At 35.8% G+C, this 18403-nt stretch overlaps 1 long non-coding RNA gene across 1 annotated transcript in view; it reads left to right on the top strand.

The window, feature by feature from the left end:
- Window positions 1-18403, top strand: part of LOC132002266 (uncharacterized) — a 171103-nt gene that overhangs the window by 72932 nt on the left and 79768 nt on the right. The window contains exon 3 of the long non-coding RNA XR_009399783.1: window positions 18291-18344. This is a non-coding gene — a long non-coding RNA (uncharacterized LOC132002266). The remainder of the gene's footprint in view (window positions 1-18290; window positions 18345-18403) is intronic.

Genomic DNA, 18403 nt, shown 5'->3' with positions numbered 1-18403 from the left:
ACATTTACTTATTTCTGTGGGGCCATGATTACATCGACGAAGGACCATTAAATGACTCTTCTCTAACCCATCCAGGCCCCCTGAGTCGTCGTAATTATGATAAGTGTATTAACAAGAAACATTTCTATAGTGCTTTCCATATGCCAGGCATTATTCTAATGTTTTGTTTTTATTAATTAATTTAATATTTAAATAACCCGAATTAAGTACTATTATGCCCACATAACAAAAGAGGACTGAGGCACAGAGGGTTAGCCCATAGTCACCCAGATGGTGGTAGAGCTGGTATTATGAACATAGGCAGTCTTGCTCTAGAATCTCATTCTGCAACCACTAGTCTTTATTGTGGGAAGGCAAACGTTGCTTTTCAGTCATCATATATCCAAAAATTATGCTTGTTAAATATTTTTGCAGTCAATGAAATTAGGGTCAAGAGATAATATAAAAGGGTAATAATGAGCTTGCAAGATCTCTGGGTACCTTAGGGAAGCAGAGGGGAGATAACACAGATGTGAAATCAGGATTTAAATATTGGATGTCACTTACTAGCTGAGGCTGTGGGCAAGTTTCTTAACTTCAATCCTTTGTTTTCTCATATTTATACAAAATAATACCCATTTCTTTTATTTATTTATTTTTTTAAAAGATTTTATTTATGTATTTGACAGAGAGAGAGAGACACAGTGAGAGAGGGAACATAAGCCAGGGGAGAGGGAGAAGGAGAGGGAAAAGCAGGTTTCCCAACAAACAGAGAGCCTGATGCAGGGCTTGATCCCAGGACCCTGGGATCATAACCTGAGCCTCTGGCCGGTGCTTAAGGACTGAGCCACCCAGGTGCACCCGCCCCCAACCCTTTCTTGAGGTTTTATGAGCTGGAGTACAAAGCAAGCACAGCAGTCAAATAACTGAATTAATAGAGAATTTGAGCTCATATGCTGTCCTTTCTCACATGTGTTTATTTCACCAGTATATATATCACCTTTACTATTCTGTGCTTTTAGGTGTTTCCTGTAATTGGTCGAGGCCTCACGTAACAACTCCATGAGAAATTATCATTATTGTGAAGCCTATTTTATAGAGGCACAGAGTGGTTAAATATTTTGCCCAGGGTCACACAGAGGTGGGATTAACAGAGCTGGGATTCAAATTCAAGCATGAAAATATCAGTCTGTTTTTAACTGCTATGCCATGCCACATAATACGAGTTAAACCATGGAATGAGGCTGTTTGGTATTCTAGCATTCATGCCTTTGCATAAAGAGGAGGGCAGGGACTGCAACCTAAATTGCTTCAGAAAGATTTTTGAGCACAAACTTGAGTGGTATAGTGGGACCTAGAAGTGCTCTTTTATCAAGCTACAGATTTTTGTTTCATAGTCAAGTGACCATAACTGTAGAACCTAAAGATAACAGAGACTTGATCAAGTAGGAATTGGGGACTTTTCTGGAAAATCCAGGACCTAGGCTCACTATGATTATACTATGCTGCGAATGATGTAATAATCATTCCCATATCATATCACTGCAAAATAACAGATATGCTAAGCTGGTATTGCACTGTATTCCTAGGTAGAGAGAGAGAGAGAGAGAGAGAGAGAGACAGTGAATAAGACTGAAATGGGATTTTCTGCTTGGTTTGTTAATGAAATATCCCGAAAGCACTTTCCACAATAATAACAAAATGCTTCTGTTCTGGTAACATAGACAAATTCCAGCTGAGTGATTACATTCCACCTAATTAAAAATTCTTCCTCTAATTTCAGATTCTCCATGTTTATGATGCTCTTTACCTTCTGTCCTAAATTGTTGTTTACTATGTTTTCCTGCTGCTAAATTCCTTATTGCGTTTCTCCCTGGAGGTAGTTGTATACTGATAATGGTTAAAATAATTCTATATGTAAAATAAGCACAGAATATGTAAATATTTATATTTTAACACTGGAATAAATCTAAATTAAAATGTATAAATATATTGTTTTCAGAACTCCTCCCCGATACCTCATACAATCAAGGCTCCCTTTGAATGTGGAGTTAAAGATTGGACACATAGTTGTAATTATTTATTAATCATACATTTAATATTCCCCAAGCTGCCATAAAATGTCTGAGGAGACGTGCTGCTAAGAATAACTTGCTCGGCATTGCAGTACAATGCAGACAATTTTCCACAGGGAAAGAGAAAAAGAAACATATCTTTTCACCTATTGCCAAGCAAAATTGCTAACGATTTTGCCCATTTGAGCTGAGAAGTAATTAGTGGTATGGGATAGAGGCCAAGCAAATCAAGAACTTGAAAATGTGTTCCTACTTATGTACTGATATGCCCATTTTGGATTTAGCTGTATTTCTGTACATTTTATGAATTTTCTTTACTTCTGTCACAGTGTTAATATTGATAACTTGCCTTTCCAAAATAGCAATTTAAAATTAATGGCCATAGTTTCTAAAGACACAAATTGCAATTGTATGAATAATAATAATAACAAACTAAGCCAATTAGGTACACATGTTAATTTGGGGGTCTGACAGTTTAATCTGATTTTTCTTTTTTCCATAGTAACTAAACCGTGAGCAGTATGGAGGCTCATACCAGCCTAAGAATATCATCATGCCTACAGCCAGGGACAGTAGCTTAATGGGCTAATCCCTGGCATCAGAACCTTAGCAATGTTTTAAGGCTCTAAGTGGCTTCAAGGTCATCTGATTCACTTTCCTGACGTGATATACAAGCATTCAAATAATGGCCTAATCCAATCTTTCAAACCTCCAAGACAGACTAATGTGTCTTGCTAGGCAATTTTTTCTGGGGTTCAACTACTCTGAAAGTGGAATAAATATATAATTGGAGGTATAATGCTATCCTCTGTTTCAGAAAGGGTGGAAAGTTAGCTAATGATTACTTTTGTACGTTTGTGTAATGTGTTAACTGGCATGGGTCATAGAGCATCATGGAATCTGAAAACCAGTGAAGTTACAGATCAACTATTCTAGACACTTGAAAGGAAGTCATCTGGCCTGAGGGAAGAGGGGCATGAACATGATGGAAAGAAGTGGTCATGATCTCATCAGTCTGTCATGCTTGTAGTTATTACCATTTTATAAGTGCAGGGTCTTGACCCTATTCGCTACTAATGGTGAGTCATTCTTGCAAAAAAAAAGTTTATACTTACAAAATACATTACACAAAACTTATGAGTGGTGTTCCAAGACAAATAAATGGCATTCCAAGAAACAATCAATTCTGAAAGTTATTAAATTGGCAGTTTTGACATGTGATTCTATGTAGTGCTGTTGGCTTGCTAGACTATCTGGATAATCTGGTACTTGAATACAATTCAATAATTTTCACTATCATTTCATAGTTTGAATGTTTGCTGTCAGCCGCAGTCATTTTCTTTTCTTTATTTTTTATTAACCTATAATGAATTATTTGTTTCAGAGGTACAGGTCTGTGGTTCATCAGTCTTACACAATTCACAGTGCTCACTATAGCACATACCTTCCCCAGTGTCCATCACTCAACCACTCCATCCCTCCCACCCTCCTTCACTCCAGCAACTCTCACTTTGTTTCCTGATACTAAGAGTCTCTTACGGTTTGTCTCCCACTCTGGTTTCATCCCATTTCATTTTTTTCCTCTCTTTCTCCATGATCCTTTGTCTTGTTTCTCAAATTCCATATATCAGAGAGATCATATGATAATTGTCTTTCTCTAACTGACTTATTTTGCTTAGTATAATACCTTCTAGTTCCATCCACGTTGTGGCAAATGGCAAGATTTCATTTTTTGATGGCTGCATAATATTCCATTGTAGATATGAAACACTTTTCTTATCCATTCATCTGCCAAATGGATATCGAGGCTCTTTCCATAGTTTGGCTGTTGTGGACATTGCTGCTATAAACATTGGGGTGCATGTGCCCCTTCGGTTCACTACATTTGTATCTTTGGAGTAAGTACCCAGTAGTGCAATTGCTGGGTCATAGGGTAGCTCTATTTTCAACTTTTTAAGGAACCTCCATTTTGTTTTTCAGAGTAGCTGCACCAGCTTGCATTCTCACCAACAGTGTAGGAGGGTTCCCCTTTCTCTGCATCCTTGCCAACATCGGTTGTTTCCTGACTTGTTAATTTTAGCCATTCTGACTATAGTGAGGTGGTATCTCATTGTGGTTTTGATTTGTATATCCCTGGTGCCAAGTGATGTTGAACACTTTTTCATGTGTTTGTTGGCCATTAGATGTCTTCTTTGCAGAAATGTCTGTTCATATCTTCTGCCCATTTCTTGATTGGATTATTTGTACTTTGGGTGTTGAGTTTGATAAGTTCTATACAGATTTTGGATACTAGCCCTTTACTGATATGTCATTTGCAAATATCTTCTCCCATTCTGTCAGTTGTCTTTTGGTTTTGTTGACTGTTTCCTTTGCTGTGCAAAAGCTTTTGATCTTGATGAAGTCCCAATAGTTCATTTTTGCTTTGCTTCCATTGCTTTTGGTGATGTGTCTAGGAAGAAGCTGCCATGACTGAGATCAAAGAGGTTGCTGCCTGTGTTCTCCTCAACGATTTTGATAGATTCCTGTCTCACATTTAGGTCCTTCATCCATTTTGAGTCTATTTTTATGGGTGGTGTAAGGAAATGGTCCGGTTTCATTCTTCTGCATGTGGCTGTCCAATTTTCCCAACACCATTTGTTGAAGAGACTTTCTTTTTTCCATTAGACATTCTTTCCTGTTTTGTTGAAGATTAGTTGACTGTAGAGTTGAGGGTACATTTCTGGGGTTTCTATTCTATTCCATTGATCTATGTGTCTGTTTTTGTGCCAGTACTATACTGTCTTGATGATGATAGCTTTGTAATATATCTTGAAGTCTGGAATTGTGATGCTGCCAGCTTTGGTTTTCTTTTTCAACATTCCTCTGACTATTCAAGGTCTTTTCTGGTTCCGTACAAATTTTAGGATTATTTGCTCCATTTCTTTGAAAAAAATGGATGGTATTTTGATAGGGATTGGAATAAATGTGTGGATTGCTCTAGGTACCACAGACATTTTCACAATATTTGTTCTTCCAGTTCATGAGTATGGAATGTTTTTCCATTTCTTTGTGTCTCCTCAATTTCTTTCATGAGTACTTTATAGTTTTCTGAGTACAGATTCTTTGCCCCTTTGGTTATGTTTATTCCTTGGTATCTTATGGTTTGGGGTACAACTGTAAATGGGATAGACTCCTTAATTTCTTTTTCTTCTGTCTTGCTGTTTTTGTATAGAAAAGCAACTGATCTCTGTTCACTGATTTTATATCCTGACTTTTTACTGAATTCATGTATGAGTTCTAGCAGTTTTACAGTGGAGTCTTTGGGTTTTCCACCTAAAGTACCATATCATCTGTAAAGCGGGAGAGTTTGACTTCTCCTTTGCCATTTCAGATGCATTTTATTTCTTTTTGTTGTCTGATTGCCGAGGCTAGGACTTCCAGTACTATGTTAAATAGCAGTAGTGATAGTGGACATCACTCCCGTATTCCTGACCTTAGGGGAAAAGGTCTCAGTTTTTCCCCATTGAAAATGATATTCACTGTGGATTTTTCATAGTTGGCTTTTATGATATTGAAGTACGTACCCTCTACCCCTATACTGTGAAGAGTTTTAATCAAGAAATTATGCTGTGCTTTGTCAAATGCTTTTTCTTTATCTATTGAGAGAATAATATGATTTTTGTCCTTTCTTTGATTAATATAGTGCATGACATTGATTGATTTGAGGATGTTGAACCAACCTTACAGCCCAGGAATAAATCCCACTTAGTCATGGTGAATAATCCTTTTAATGTACTGTTGAAATACTGTCCGTTTCAGGGAGGGGGGGGTGAAATAGTTAAAATACTTAACTAGTATTTTTGTGAGAATTTTTGTATTCATGGTCATTCTCTTATTTGATGGGGCCTTTGTCTAGTTTTGGGATCAAGGTAATGCTGGCCTCATAGAATGAGTTTGGAAGTTTTCCTTCTATTTCTATTTTTTGGAAGAATTTCAGGAGAATAGGTATTAATTATTCTTTAAATGTTAGGTAGAATTCCCCTGGAAGTCATCTGGCCCAGGGCTCTTGTTTATTGGGAGATATTTGATTACTGCTTCAATTTTCTTCCTGGTTATGGGTCTGTTTAGGTTTTATATTTCTTTCTGGTTCAGTTTTGGTAGTTTATATGTCTCTAGGAATGCATCCATTTTTTTCAGATTATCTAATTTGTTGGCATATAGTTGCTCATAATATGTTCTTATAATTGTTTATATTTCTTTGGTGTTGGGTGTGATCTCTCCTCTTTCATTTATGATTGTATTAATTTGGGTCCCTTCTCTTTTCTTTTTGGTAAGTCTGACCAGGGGTATATCAATCTTATTAAATTTTTGAAAAAAACCAACCCCTAGTTTTGTTGGACTGTTCTACTCTTCTTTTATTTTCTATTTCATTGATTTTTGTTCTGATCTTTATTTTTTCTCTTCTCTTGGTAGGTTTAGGCTTTATTTGCTGTGTGTGTGTGTGTTTTTTTTTTCCCCCAGCTCCTTTAGGTGTAGGGTTAGGTTCTATATTTGAGAGCTTTCTTGTTTCTTTATTTTTTTCTTTTAAGATTTTATTTATTTATTTGACAGAGGGAGAGATCACAAGTAGGCAGAGAGGCAGGCAGAGAAAGTAGGGGGAAGTAATAGGTTCCCTGCTGAACAGAGAGCCTGATGCAGGGATTGATCCCAGGACCCTGAGATCATGACTTGAGGCAGAGGCTTAACACACTGAGCCATCCAGGTGCCCCAAGATTTCTTGTTTCTTGAGCAAGGCTTGTATTGCTATATACTTTCCTCTTAAGACCACCTTTTCTGCATCCCAATGATTTCCAGCAGTTGTGTTTTCATTTTCATTCATTTCCATGAATTTTTTTTAATTCATCTTTAATTTCCTGGTTGATTCATTCATTCTTTAATAGGATGCTTTTTAGCCTCCATGTATTTGAGTTCTTTCCAACTTTTCTCTTGTGATTGAGTTTGACTTTCAAAGCATTATGGTCCAAAACTATGCAGAGAATGATCCCAATCTTTGATACTGGCTGAGACCTGATTTGTGACTCAGGATATGATCTATTCAGGAGAATGTTCCATGTGCACTAGAGAAGAATGTGTATTCTGTTGCTTTGGGATGAAATGTTCTGAATATATCTGTGAAGGCCATCTGGTCCAGTGTTTTATTTAAAGCCCTTATATCCTTGTTGATCTTTGGCTTAGATGATCTGTCCATTTCAGTGAGGGGGGTGTTAAAGTCCTATACTGTTATTGCATTATGTTACTTTTAGGCTCTCTCTTTGTTTAGAGGACCTCTTTCAGTATGTCCTGTAAAAGTTTTGGTTGGGTGTTTCCTAATTCTTTTAGTTTTTGTTTATTCTCTATGATTTGGTCTTCTGTATCACTAATTCTCTCTTCTGCCTCATTTGTCCTAGAAGTTAGAACCTCCATTTTTTTTTTTTTTTTGGTAGAACCTCCATTTTTTATTGCATCTCATTAATAGCCTTTATGATTTTGACTTGGTTAGATATTTTTTTTCTTCAGAAAGGGATTCTCTAGTATCTTCTACATTTTTTTTCAAGCCCAGACAGTATCTTTATAATCATCAGTCTGAGCTCTAGTTCCAACATCTTACTAATGTCCACGTTGATTAGCTCCCTGGTAGTTGGTACTGCCTCTTGTTCTTTATTTTTGAGATGAGTCTTTCCATTTTGTCATTTTGTCTGTAGAATATTTGAAAAAAAAAGAACAAAATGCTACATGGGTAAGAACAACCCCCCCCAATATACAATAAACAAATCAGAAGAGACCCAAAATTGGGAGTAGAGGGGGAAGAGGAAAAAAAAAAGAATAATATGATCAGGCTGGTGAATAGAACAGAACCACACACTAGATTTGGGGAATATTTTGGTCTTTTAGAGGAAACTGCCTCCCCAAAATTTTAAGGAAAGAAAAACTTACATATATACAAAAATAAGGGTAAATACAATGAAGGGGTGGAATATGACTGTAAAAATGAAAATTAAAAAGGATTTTTAAAAAGGAATTGAAAAGAAATTGGTTGAAAAAAGAAAAGAAAAAATTTAAAAAAAAAAGGAGAGAATATTTTCATGGAGGTGACTAGAACAAAGCCATATACTAGATTTAGGGTGTCTTTTGGTTTGTTAGAAGAATGTGTATCCCAAGATTTTAAAGAAAGAAAAACTTACATATATACAAACAATATTGTTAAATACAATGAAGGGATAGAATATGACTGTAAAAATAAACATGGAACAAGATTTTTAAAAAGGAATGATAAGAAGGTTGAAAACAGAATGAAGAAATATTAAAAAAAATACTAAAAAAATTAACTTTGAAAGACTGAAGAATCATGGGGGAAAGAAAGCATGGATTCTATGTGATGTATTCCTGTAGTGCTGGAGTTTTGCAATTATTGATCAGTAAAATTGGTCTTGGCTGGATGTTCTTGTTGATCTTTTGGGGGAGGGGCCTGTTACAATGATTCTCAAGTTTTTGCCCAAGGCAGAATCGTAGCACCCTTGCCAGGGGCCAGGCTAAGTAATCTGCTTGGGTTTGCTTTCTATAACTTTTGTTCCCTGAATGCTTTCTGTTCAGCTTTGGAGGACAGGAATGAAGATGGTGGCCTCCCAATATCTGGCACTGGGGTTGAGAACTTGGGGCCACCCTCTTCAGTAAACCTTGGAGAAAAGCAGTCAATCACACCTATCTCCCTGGTCTTTGGCCACACTCTGTGTTCACCTGTCCTATGACCAAGTGTTTCCATCTCTAGTGCATGGCCCCATTTAGAGTCTCTGAACCCAGCAGATTCCTGCAGTGTGCTCTGGTACCACTCCTCCCAGAGGAGGAAGGTGAGTCTCCCAGATCTGCTACTTATTGTGTCCCTGCTCAAAGAGTAGTGGCACAATTGTGCCCCAGATCACAGTATATGGCAACCCCGAGCTGAGAGCCTACTCCTCAGCTCCTTCTTTGTAGCTGGTTTCCCCACTCTAATACTGGGAGCTCTGCTGCATTCAGGTACCCTCAGTCTTTCTGTAACCTGAAAGTCCTTCCTGAGACCACACTGTCACAGGGAGTGTTCCATCTCCCTCCCCCTGCTTAGCCTCTGAAACAAAGTACCTCAGCAGAGCAGACTTCTAAAATTTATGATTTTGTGCTCCACTGCTTTATCACTAGCTTGTAGATGGCTGATGGAGGCTTCCTCCCCTCGACAGTCTATCTTCTTGTATATTACCTCAGATTCACTTCTTTGCATGTCCTACCTTCCAGAAAGTGGTTGGTTTTTAATTTTTTATAGAGTTGCTGCTATTCTTTTCTTCAGTCTCCTGTTGAGTTTGTAGGTGTTCAGAATGGTTTGATAACTATCTAGTTGAATTCCTGGGACCTGATGATATCTTGGTTTCCTACTCCTCCACCATCTTGGAATCCATCTCCCCCAGTTCTTTTACTTTAAAGGAGGGATGTGAAGAGAAAAAAAAATGTGAAACGTTGTGTGGAATACTCTAAATGAAATCAGAAATTGATTTAAACTCTGAATTAGCAAAACAATATTAACTTCAATGGCAAAACCAAAATCGGAGCAAGGAGAAAAGACATTCTCACCTCTAAAAAAAGGAAATGAGCTTATATGAAACAACATATACTGTAATGCCTAACTTGAAGATACTTTTGGAACCGCTCTTATAAATACAATCAAGAAAAATGAGAAATGAAAGGTGTTCTATGTCTGGAATATTTTTTATAAAACAAAGGTCAATGTTATTAAGGAATTGCTGCTTTGTGTATTTTGAAATTTCATTTTAAGACTAATAGCTGAAAGGAGGAGGATAACATCATCAAGATCGTGATTTAGATTGTTCCTGGTTACTGACTTCAGTCCCCCTAATACAAAGACCAACTGCCACTATGCATAGGCAGGATACCACGGTGAAACTGGAGTCCAGGAAGGAGGCTGTAGCACTCCCCTGGACCACAGGGACTGATCAGAACTGCATTTGAAAGGTTAGAGAAGTGGTTTCACTTTAATAATATCAACCCTCTCTGGGAGGGAAGGCACAGTGCCTTACCAGGAGAGCCTCCCTGGCCCTCCAGTTTCTCCAATGGGAAAAAGAGGACCCAAGGGGGACATCCAATTTCCCCAGCATCATGAGATGCTTCCCAGGTGGCTGACTTGGGTCATCCCTCAAAGAGATCATGAGATCATGGGGAGAATCTGTGGAGTTCAAGTACTGAGGTTAAGATAGAGACAGATAAGGGTGGTAGGGGCTTAAAGCAACCAGCATTTACATTTTGACAGACTTCGTTCCTGCTTGCAGTGGCATCTGAGCAGAGAACTTGGCTGGCCACTTTGTAGATTAACCAACTCAAAACAGTGACCCTGTCAGGCCTAGAAGCTTGGTTGGCAGTTCAGCTTGATTTTGTTTGCCAGCCACAGGGCTGCATTAGCTGTGAAGCACATATTCTGGCCTTGCCTGAGCAGGGGAGGACATATACAGTTCTACTGCTGAGCACAGCATCCAGACCCACTGCTTCAGGAATAGTGGCCACAACACCCTAAAGCTGCAGAAGGTATGTTATGGCTCTGCCTGGCAGGGATCCAAGCCAGCAGCCCTGCCCAGCTGTTGAGTATAGCCTCTTGCTTCACATAACCAGGGAGGCTTAAGCTTCCTGATAAGCTTTAGAGTCCAGCCTATGGTAACCACCCAGCTGCAAGCTTAGCCTATAACCCCACTCAGTAGTAAAGGAGAGGATATGGCCTTAATGGATGGCCAAATAGCCTATGTCCTCACCCAAGCAGGAAGCTCACCCGATGACCTTACTGAATCACAGACCATAGCTCGTAGCCTTACCTGACTGAGAAGTAAAGACAGTGACCCTACCCAGCTGCAGAGCATGGTCACCAATTTCACCCAACCATGGGCTATAGTTAGAGGCACCACCTGACCAGAGAGCCCAGCCAGGAACCTCTCCCAACAGTGGAGCTGAATTCTGAAGCCCAGCCTGTAGTGCTGCGCAACTCTGGTTGGGCAGATAATTAGGGCAGTCTGCTGCCCTAATTGCAGAGCACAGACTGAGCTCCTATCTGACCATGAAGTCCAGCCTCAGCCCTGCCTAAATGGTGAGTCCAACTGGTAAGAACATCCAGGTTGGGAGGACAGCCTGAGCCCTACCTGAAAAGGAAGGATTGCAGAGCATAGCCTCAAATCCTATATCATTGCAAAATTTTCAAAATTTCACCAGTGGCAATGCCCAATGGAGAGTATAGCCTGCAACTCTACCCAACCAGAGGTGACTGCAGAGCCCAGAGAATGCACTATCTAAACATGGAAAACAACCAGCAGCCTCGCCCAACTAGGTGGTGCACATAGCAGCACTACTTGAACAGAGTCCAGTGAGAAGTCCAGCTCAACCAGTGACAAACTCCACCCCATCAAGAGCAGGAGGTTCTGGCCTCACCTAACTAGAGAACCCAGTGGCAAAGTCCATCTGCTCACAGATGTTACCAACTGACCAAGTACCCTAAGCTGAGCTGGGTGGTGAAGGTCTTTCCATGATGAAACAAAACATGCAGAATCTGAACAAAGAGACTGTTTATTCAAATTCAGATGGCAATACAAAGTGGTAAGGATCACAAGGAATCAGACAAATATGACACTATCAATGGAAACTAATACAGGTCCCATAATTGACCTAAAATGTGATAATTGAACTAACAAAATCTTTAGAATAATCCTCTTATGGAAATTCAGTGAACTACAAGAATATACAGACAACTAAATGAAATTGGGTTAAAGGATTCATGAACAAAATGAAAAGTTTAACAAAGAAAAAAAAATCATCAGGCAAACTAAGTTGAAATACCAAAGCTGAAGAATACACTGACTAAACTGAAAAATTCAGAAGAAAACTTCAATAGTGGATTTCAAAAAAGCAGAAGAAAAATCAATCCAATTTCTATTGAAAATTATGCAATTAAGGGTCAAAAGGGAAAAAAAAGGAATGAAACATTGTAAAGAGAGCCTATAGAATTTATGGGACATCAGCAAAATAAAATGAATTTATGCATAATAGAATCCTGGAAGGAGAAGGAGAAAGGGGAAATGAATCTATTTCATTATTGAAAATTAAGTTTTCTATGGAAAAACTCTGAGACTTAGGAAGAGAAATGCACATCCAGATTCATGAGGCTCACGTCATCCCCAAAAGTTTCAATCCTAAAAGGGCTAAACTGAGGCACATTATAATTAAATTGTCAAAAGTCAAATAAAAAGAGAAAAATTGAAAGCAGTAGTAGAAAAACAGCTGATCACATACATGGGCCCACCCAATCTATCATCAGCAGACACTTTATAGGCCTGGGAGGGTGAGATGATTTATTCAAAATATTGTAAGAAAAAAAATCCTATCAACCAGGAATGCTATATCCAGCAAAGTTGTCCTTCAGAAATGAAAGAAAGAAGAGTACTTTCCCAGACAAATAAAACTGAGGGAGTTTGTTACCATCAGACTTGCCAAATAAGAAATATTGAACAGTGTTTTACTAGTTAAATTGAAGTGATGCTAATTAACATTGGAAAAACATTAATGTATAAACCTTACCAGTAAAGGTAAATATATAGTTAAATCAGATTCTCTAACATGCTAATGGTGGTGTGTAAATCACATACAACTAGTTTAAAAGTTAAAAAAAAAGTAGAAATAACTATAACTGCAATAATTTATTATTGTATGCACAATATACAAAAAATATAAATTATAGCCACAATAGCCTACAATGTGATGGGAGGGAATGAAGTAAATGTATATAATTTCTGTATGCTACAGAAGTTAAATTGTTATGAAGATAAAAATGGGATGTTATGACTATAGGATATATAGGATATATGATATATATGATATATAGGATATATGGTAACCACAAAAGAAAAACCTGTAGTAGATACACAAAAGTTAGGACAAGACAGTCAAGTCAAAGCATAACAAGACAAAAAGTTCTCATTTCACAAAGGAAAAGAGCAAGAAAGGAAGAAACTGGTAAAGGATCTACAAAGCAGTTTAAAACAACACAATGGCAATAGTAAATTGTTATCCACCCATAATTACTTTAAATATAAACAGATTAAATCTCTAATTAAAAGACAATGAATGGAAGAATGGAGGAAAAAACAAACTCTAAGGATATACTGCCTATAAATAATTCACTTTAGCTTTAAGGATGCACACAGGCTTAGAGCAAAAGAGGTGGAGAAAATAGTTTAAAGTCAATAGTAACCAAAAGAAAGCAGGGTTAATAAATACTTGTATCAGACAAAATAGATTTTAAGCTTGAAATGTCACAAATGACAAAGAATTTCACTGTATAATGAAAAAGAGATCAATTCTTCAAGAAGATATAATAATTATAAATATTTATGCTCCTAATATCAGAGTACCTAAACATATAAAGCAAATGCTAACATAGCTAAAAGGAGAAATAAACATTAATACAATAATAGTTGGTGACCTTAATAACACACTGTCAACAAGGATGGATCATGCAGACAGAGAATTGATAAGAAAAAAATTGATAAGAAAAAAATGGATTTGAACAATGCTGTAGACCCAATAGACCTTACAGACATTTGTAGAACATTCCATCCAACAGCGGCAGATTACAATGCTTTCAAGGAGAGTTGGAATATTTTTTAGGATAGATCATGTGTTAGGACACACACACACACCCTAAAAACCCAATACATTCAATAAGATAGAGATTATACCAAGTATATTTTTTGAACATAATGGTTTGAAAATGGAAAACAGGGAGAAAGATGGAATATTCCTGATTAGGTGGAAATTAAAAAACATACCCTGAATAACCAGTAGATCAAAGAAGAAATGAAAAAAGCAACAAAAATTAACTGAAGGCAAATGAACATGGAAACATAACATACGAAAACAAAAGCAATAGGCAAAAAGAATTCTAAGAGGAAAGTATAGCTATAAATGTATATATTTAAAAAAGAAAGGGAAAAGTGTCAAGTAAACAATTTAACATTACACCTCAAGGGGCTAGAAGAAAAATAATCTAAGCACAATTTTAACAGAAGGAAGGAAATAATGAGCAGAGCAGAAATAAATAAAGAGGGGCACCTGGGTGGCTCAGTGGGTTAAAGCCTCTGCCTTCAGCTCAGGTCATGATCCCAGGGTCCTGGGATCGAGCCCCACATCGGGCTCTCTGCTCAGCAGGGAACCTGCTTCCTCCTCTCTCTCTGCCTGCCTCTCTGCCTACTTGTGATTTCTCTCTCTCTGTCAAATAAATAAAATCTTAAAAAAAAAAAAGAAATAAATAAAGAAAATAGGAAAACAATAGAAAATAATAACAAAAGCAAAGGTTGATTCTTTGAAAAGATAAACAAAATTAACAATCCTTTAGCTAGACTACCCAACAAAAAAGAGAGAGGATTCAGATATATGATTATAAATGAAAGAGGAGGCATTACAACTGATACCACATAAATACAAAGGATCACTAGAGACTAATATGAGAAATTCTACACCACAAATTGGACAGCCTAGAATAAACGGATAAATTTCTAGAAACATACAATGTACCTGGACTACATTATGAAAAAAATAATACATCTGAACAAACTAATAGTGAGTAAGGAGATAGGTACTATATGGTGACTACATTTAATAATCATATATTATATACCTGCAAGTTGCTAGAATAGTAAATTTTTAAAGTTCTTACCAAAAGTATAACCGAGATGTAACCTTATTGTAGTAATTATTTCACATTTATGCATATCAAATCATCTTGTACATCTTAAACTTACTCAATGTTATGTCAGTTATATCTAAATAAAGTTGGAAAAAATAATGTATTTAAATTTTAAATATTTCTGGTAGTATCTTCCAATTGCTAAATAATTTTTAAAATTAATATTATCTTAATTTAAGGTTCTCAAATGTCTACATGGTAGAGTTCATTTTTACATGTTATTGAATTATATAATCTTATCATAACATATTGCTTTATAATAATAATAAAAGCCATGTATTTATTATTATAGTTTCTTGACACAGAAAATTGAAAATTTTAGTATAATTCTATCACAGAAAAATGATTTACTTATAATAGTCTCTCATTATTATTTAAAGACAAAAATAACATTTTACAAAAAATACAGAATAATTTAAGGTTTTTGTGAGACATACCATGAATTATTATTTCTAGTTCCTGAATCCTGAAGATTAATATCACTTACATACTTGGATACCTTATTAGAGTGTGGCCTCTTCTTCCTATGATAATGTATTTTTTATTCACGGAATGGCCTGAACTTATAAATTTATACCTATTTTGGGGGGTAACTTTTTGACGGTAGAATATTCTGGCATCAACACACACACACACACACACACACACACACCTTCCCTGGAAGATGAAAGAACATGTATTGTGAAAAATTGAGCTCTGAATTTCCATTTCTCAATTAAGTTGGTGATGAAAATGTAATTTACACAAGTATTTGCTGACATTTTCCACCCAATGTGTGTGATATCATTGACAATAAGACCCTATATGAACCAGAAATACTAGTATTTACTTCAAATATTAGTATTAGTGATTATTGCTCTGCCTTGAAAAGGAATGGAATTTGGATACGTTCAATAACATGGACAAACTCTTAAGCATATTATCTAAGTGACATAAGCCAGATACAAAAGACAAATATTGTGTGATTCCACTTATATGAGTACTTAGAATAGGCAAATTCATAGTGATAAAGAGCAGAATAGAACGTATCAGGGGCCCACAGGTGGGAAAATGGGAGTTAGTGTTTAATGGGCACAGAATTCGTTTTTAGGGTGATGAAAAACTACTGGATAGTAGTTATGTTTGCAGAACATTTTGAATGTACTTAATGTCACTAAATCATACATCTAAAAGTCATTAAAGTGGTAAATTCTATGTTGCACACATTATGCCACAATAAAAATAACCTCCCAAATTAGTATTTGTTTACAAACACTGGGCCAAAATATGCTTTAATACATATAGCTGCAAAAGTTTCACTTATGTACATAATCACTTTGTGAAGCATGAGTTTTCATCTAGATCACATGATTTTTGTAAATTATTTCTGCTGTGGATATTGAAGATTTCCTGTGTACGTATGAAGTGTGCAGTGGTAACTGTTCACACATTGCTTTCACAGTAGAATTTCATTCACATTTAAACATACACATATTATCACCTCTATAGTAGAAGCAGCTCACATACATTTACGTCAGTCATCAAATTGCAAATTGAAAAATTAGTTACATTTTGGAAATGGTTTGATTTCCTCTAAATCCAATTCACAGAACTTAAGTAATTTGTTTTGGAAATTCATTATATTGAAAGTGAAATATTATTTTGAACATCTTTGTTAATTTATTTGTAAAGGTGAACACTGAAGATGTATTTGCTGTCATGGAGATAAGATGATTATAAATTTTGTGTAGCATAATGTATGGTAAAAAAATGGTTTCCTAGTGAATTAAGAAATTTATGGAGGAAGGGGCACCTGGGTGGCTCAGTGGGTTAAAGCCTCTGCCTTTGGCTCAGGTCATGGTCCCAGGGTCCTGGGATCCAGCCCTACATCGGGCTCTCTGCTCAGCAGGGAGCCTGCTTCCTCCTCTCTCTCTGCCTACTTGTGATCTCTGTCTGTCAATTAAATAAATAAAATCTTAAAAAAAAATAAAAAAGAAATTTATGGAGGAGACATGTACAGGAAATTTGTTATGGTACATTCATAATTTATAATTCAAATAAGCTATAGTATTCTGTTCTTTGAAATATAAAACTATAATGATCAAAATTTACAAATATTCTATACATACACAAAGAACTGAACTATGAAATTTTTTTGAAAGAGCTTGTATTGAACACACACATTATCATGGCAATATACATTTTCTCTTCTTATGACATGTCACAAACTCAATTTTAGATATGTTTGAGCTTCAATTGAATGATTTTGTAAATCATTCTAATTGTCCTAGGGTTATATTGTTTTTTTTTTTTTGTAGCCAAATTTCCTAATATTTCATGTTGTTAAAAAAATTAGAAATATTTAATCACTGTGTCAGAATGGAATTTCAACTTTTGAAACTTTGAAGGTAACTGCAATTACTGAAGACAAGAATGAAAACAGGAAGTCATAGAAATTTATTCTCATAAAGGAAACAATTGAGCAAATTAAATGATAAGAATGTAAATGTACACTAATTAGCTCTAAAATTCTACAATTATATTATAGAATATTTCATTTGGTAGAAAGAATCTTTTGATGAGCTTCTGGTTTTTATTTGTATACATTTATTTTCTGTATCACAATAAACAGAAATTGAGAGGATCAATGATATTAGAGAATCCAAATTTGGTGAAACATTCAAAAGAATAATAAAAAGTATCAACTTACTGACAAGTTACAACTGTAATTCTTTTTGTTGAACATTGCTATTTTGAATGGAGGCAAAAAATATTTAAGATGAATTATTTCCACTTAAATATGAAAAAATAAAATTGAGACTAGTTGGATTTAGCAGAATTTATGCTGAACAGACCATATTCCTCAGTGCTGTATATAGAATATTTTCTCAAATGCTATGTTCTATATAGAACAGTCAATTAGAGGTATCAAGAATTTAAAATATATTGGGCAGAAACCATAATTTTGAGGATGATTCTAGATGATATTATGAAAAAAAATTTCACTTGGCTTTAAGTACACAAATATATGTTATTTAGCTTTTTAAGAAATAAGTTCATTTTATAACTATTTTTCTACAGAACTATGTTTTAGGCCTATAAGCATAAATGAAACCAATTTTAGTGAATATTTCATAAGTCATGACTTCAGTTATTTTGATGTCTTTTTCATTCTCAAAAGTATGCCAGTTTGAGCAAAAGATTGATTTGGACAAAATGATTAAGCACGTAATAATAATATAATTGCTATTTTAGTTAAACAGAAATGAAACCTGGGGAGGTTAAGTAATCCTCTGAAAGTCACACAGTTAACAAGTGCCAAAGTGATATTGAAAAACAATTTTTAAAAATGTAATTCCAGCTATCACCTAATGGGCATCTCCTATGGGCTGAGGAGTATATCTGGTGTATGACATGCACTCTATTTCTCAAGAGAAGCCACAAAATAGCTTATAATTATTTTTATTCTTGCTTTACAGACAAGGAAATTGAGGCTTTTTGAAATAAGATAATATGCCCAAGATCAACATCTGGTAAGTGAAAAATTGGATTTCTTTCTTCTTTCTGACCTCATATCTCTTACCCATTTCTT

Source organism: Mustela nigripes, chromosome 14 (genome assembly GCF_022355385.1).
Source record: "Mustela nigripes isolate SB6536 chromosome 14, MUSNIG.SB6536, whole genome shotgun sequence".
Classification (NCBI taxonomy): Eukaryota; Metazoa; Chordata; class Mammalia; order Carnivora; family Mustelidae; genus Mustela; species Mustela nigripes.
This window is presented reverse-complemented; position numbering and strand designations above follow the sequence as displayed.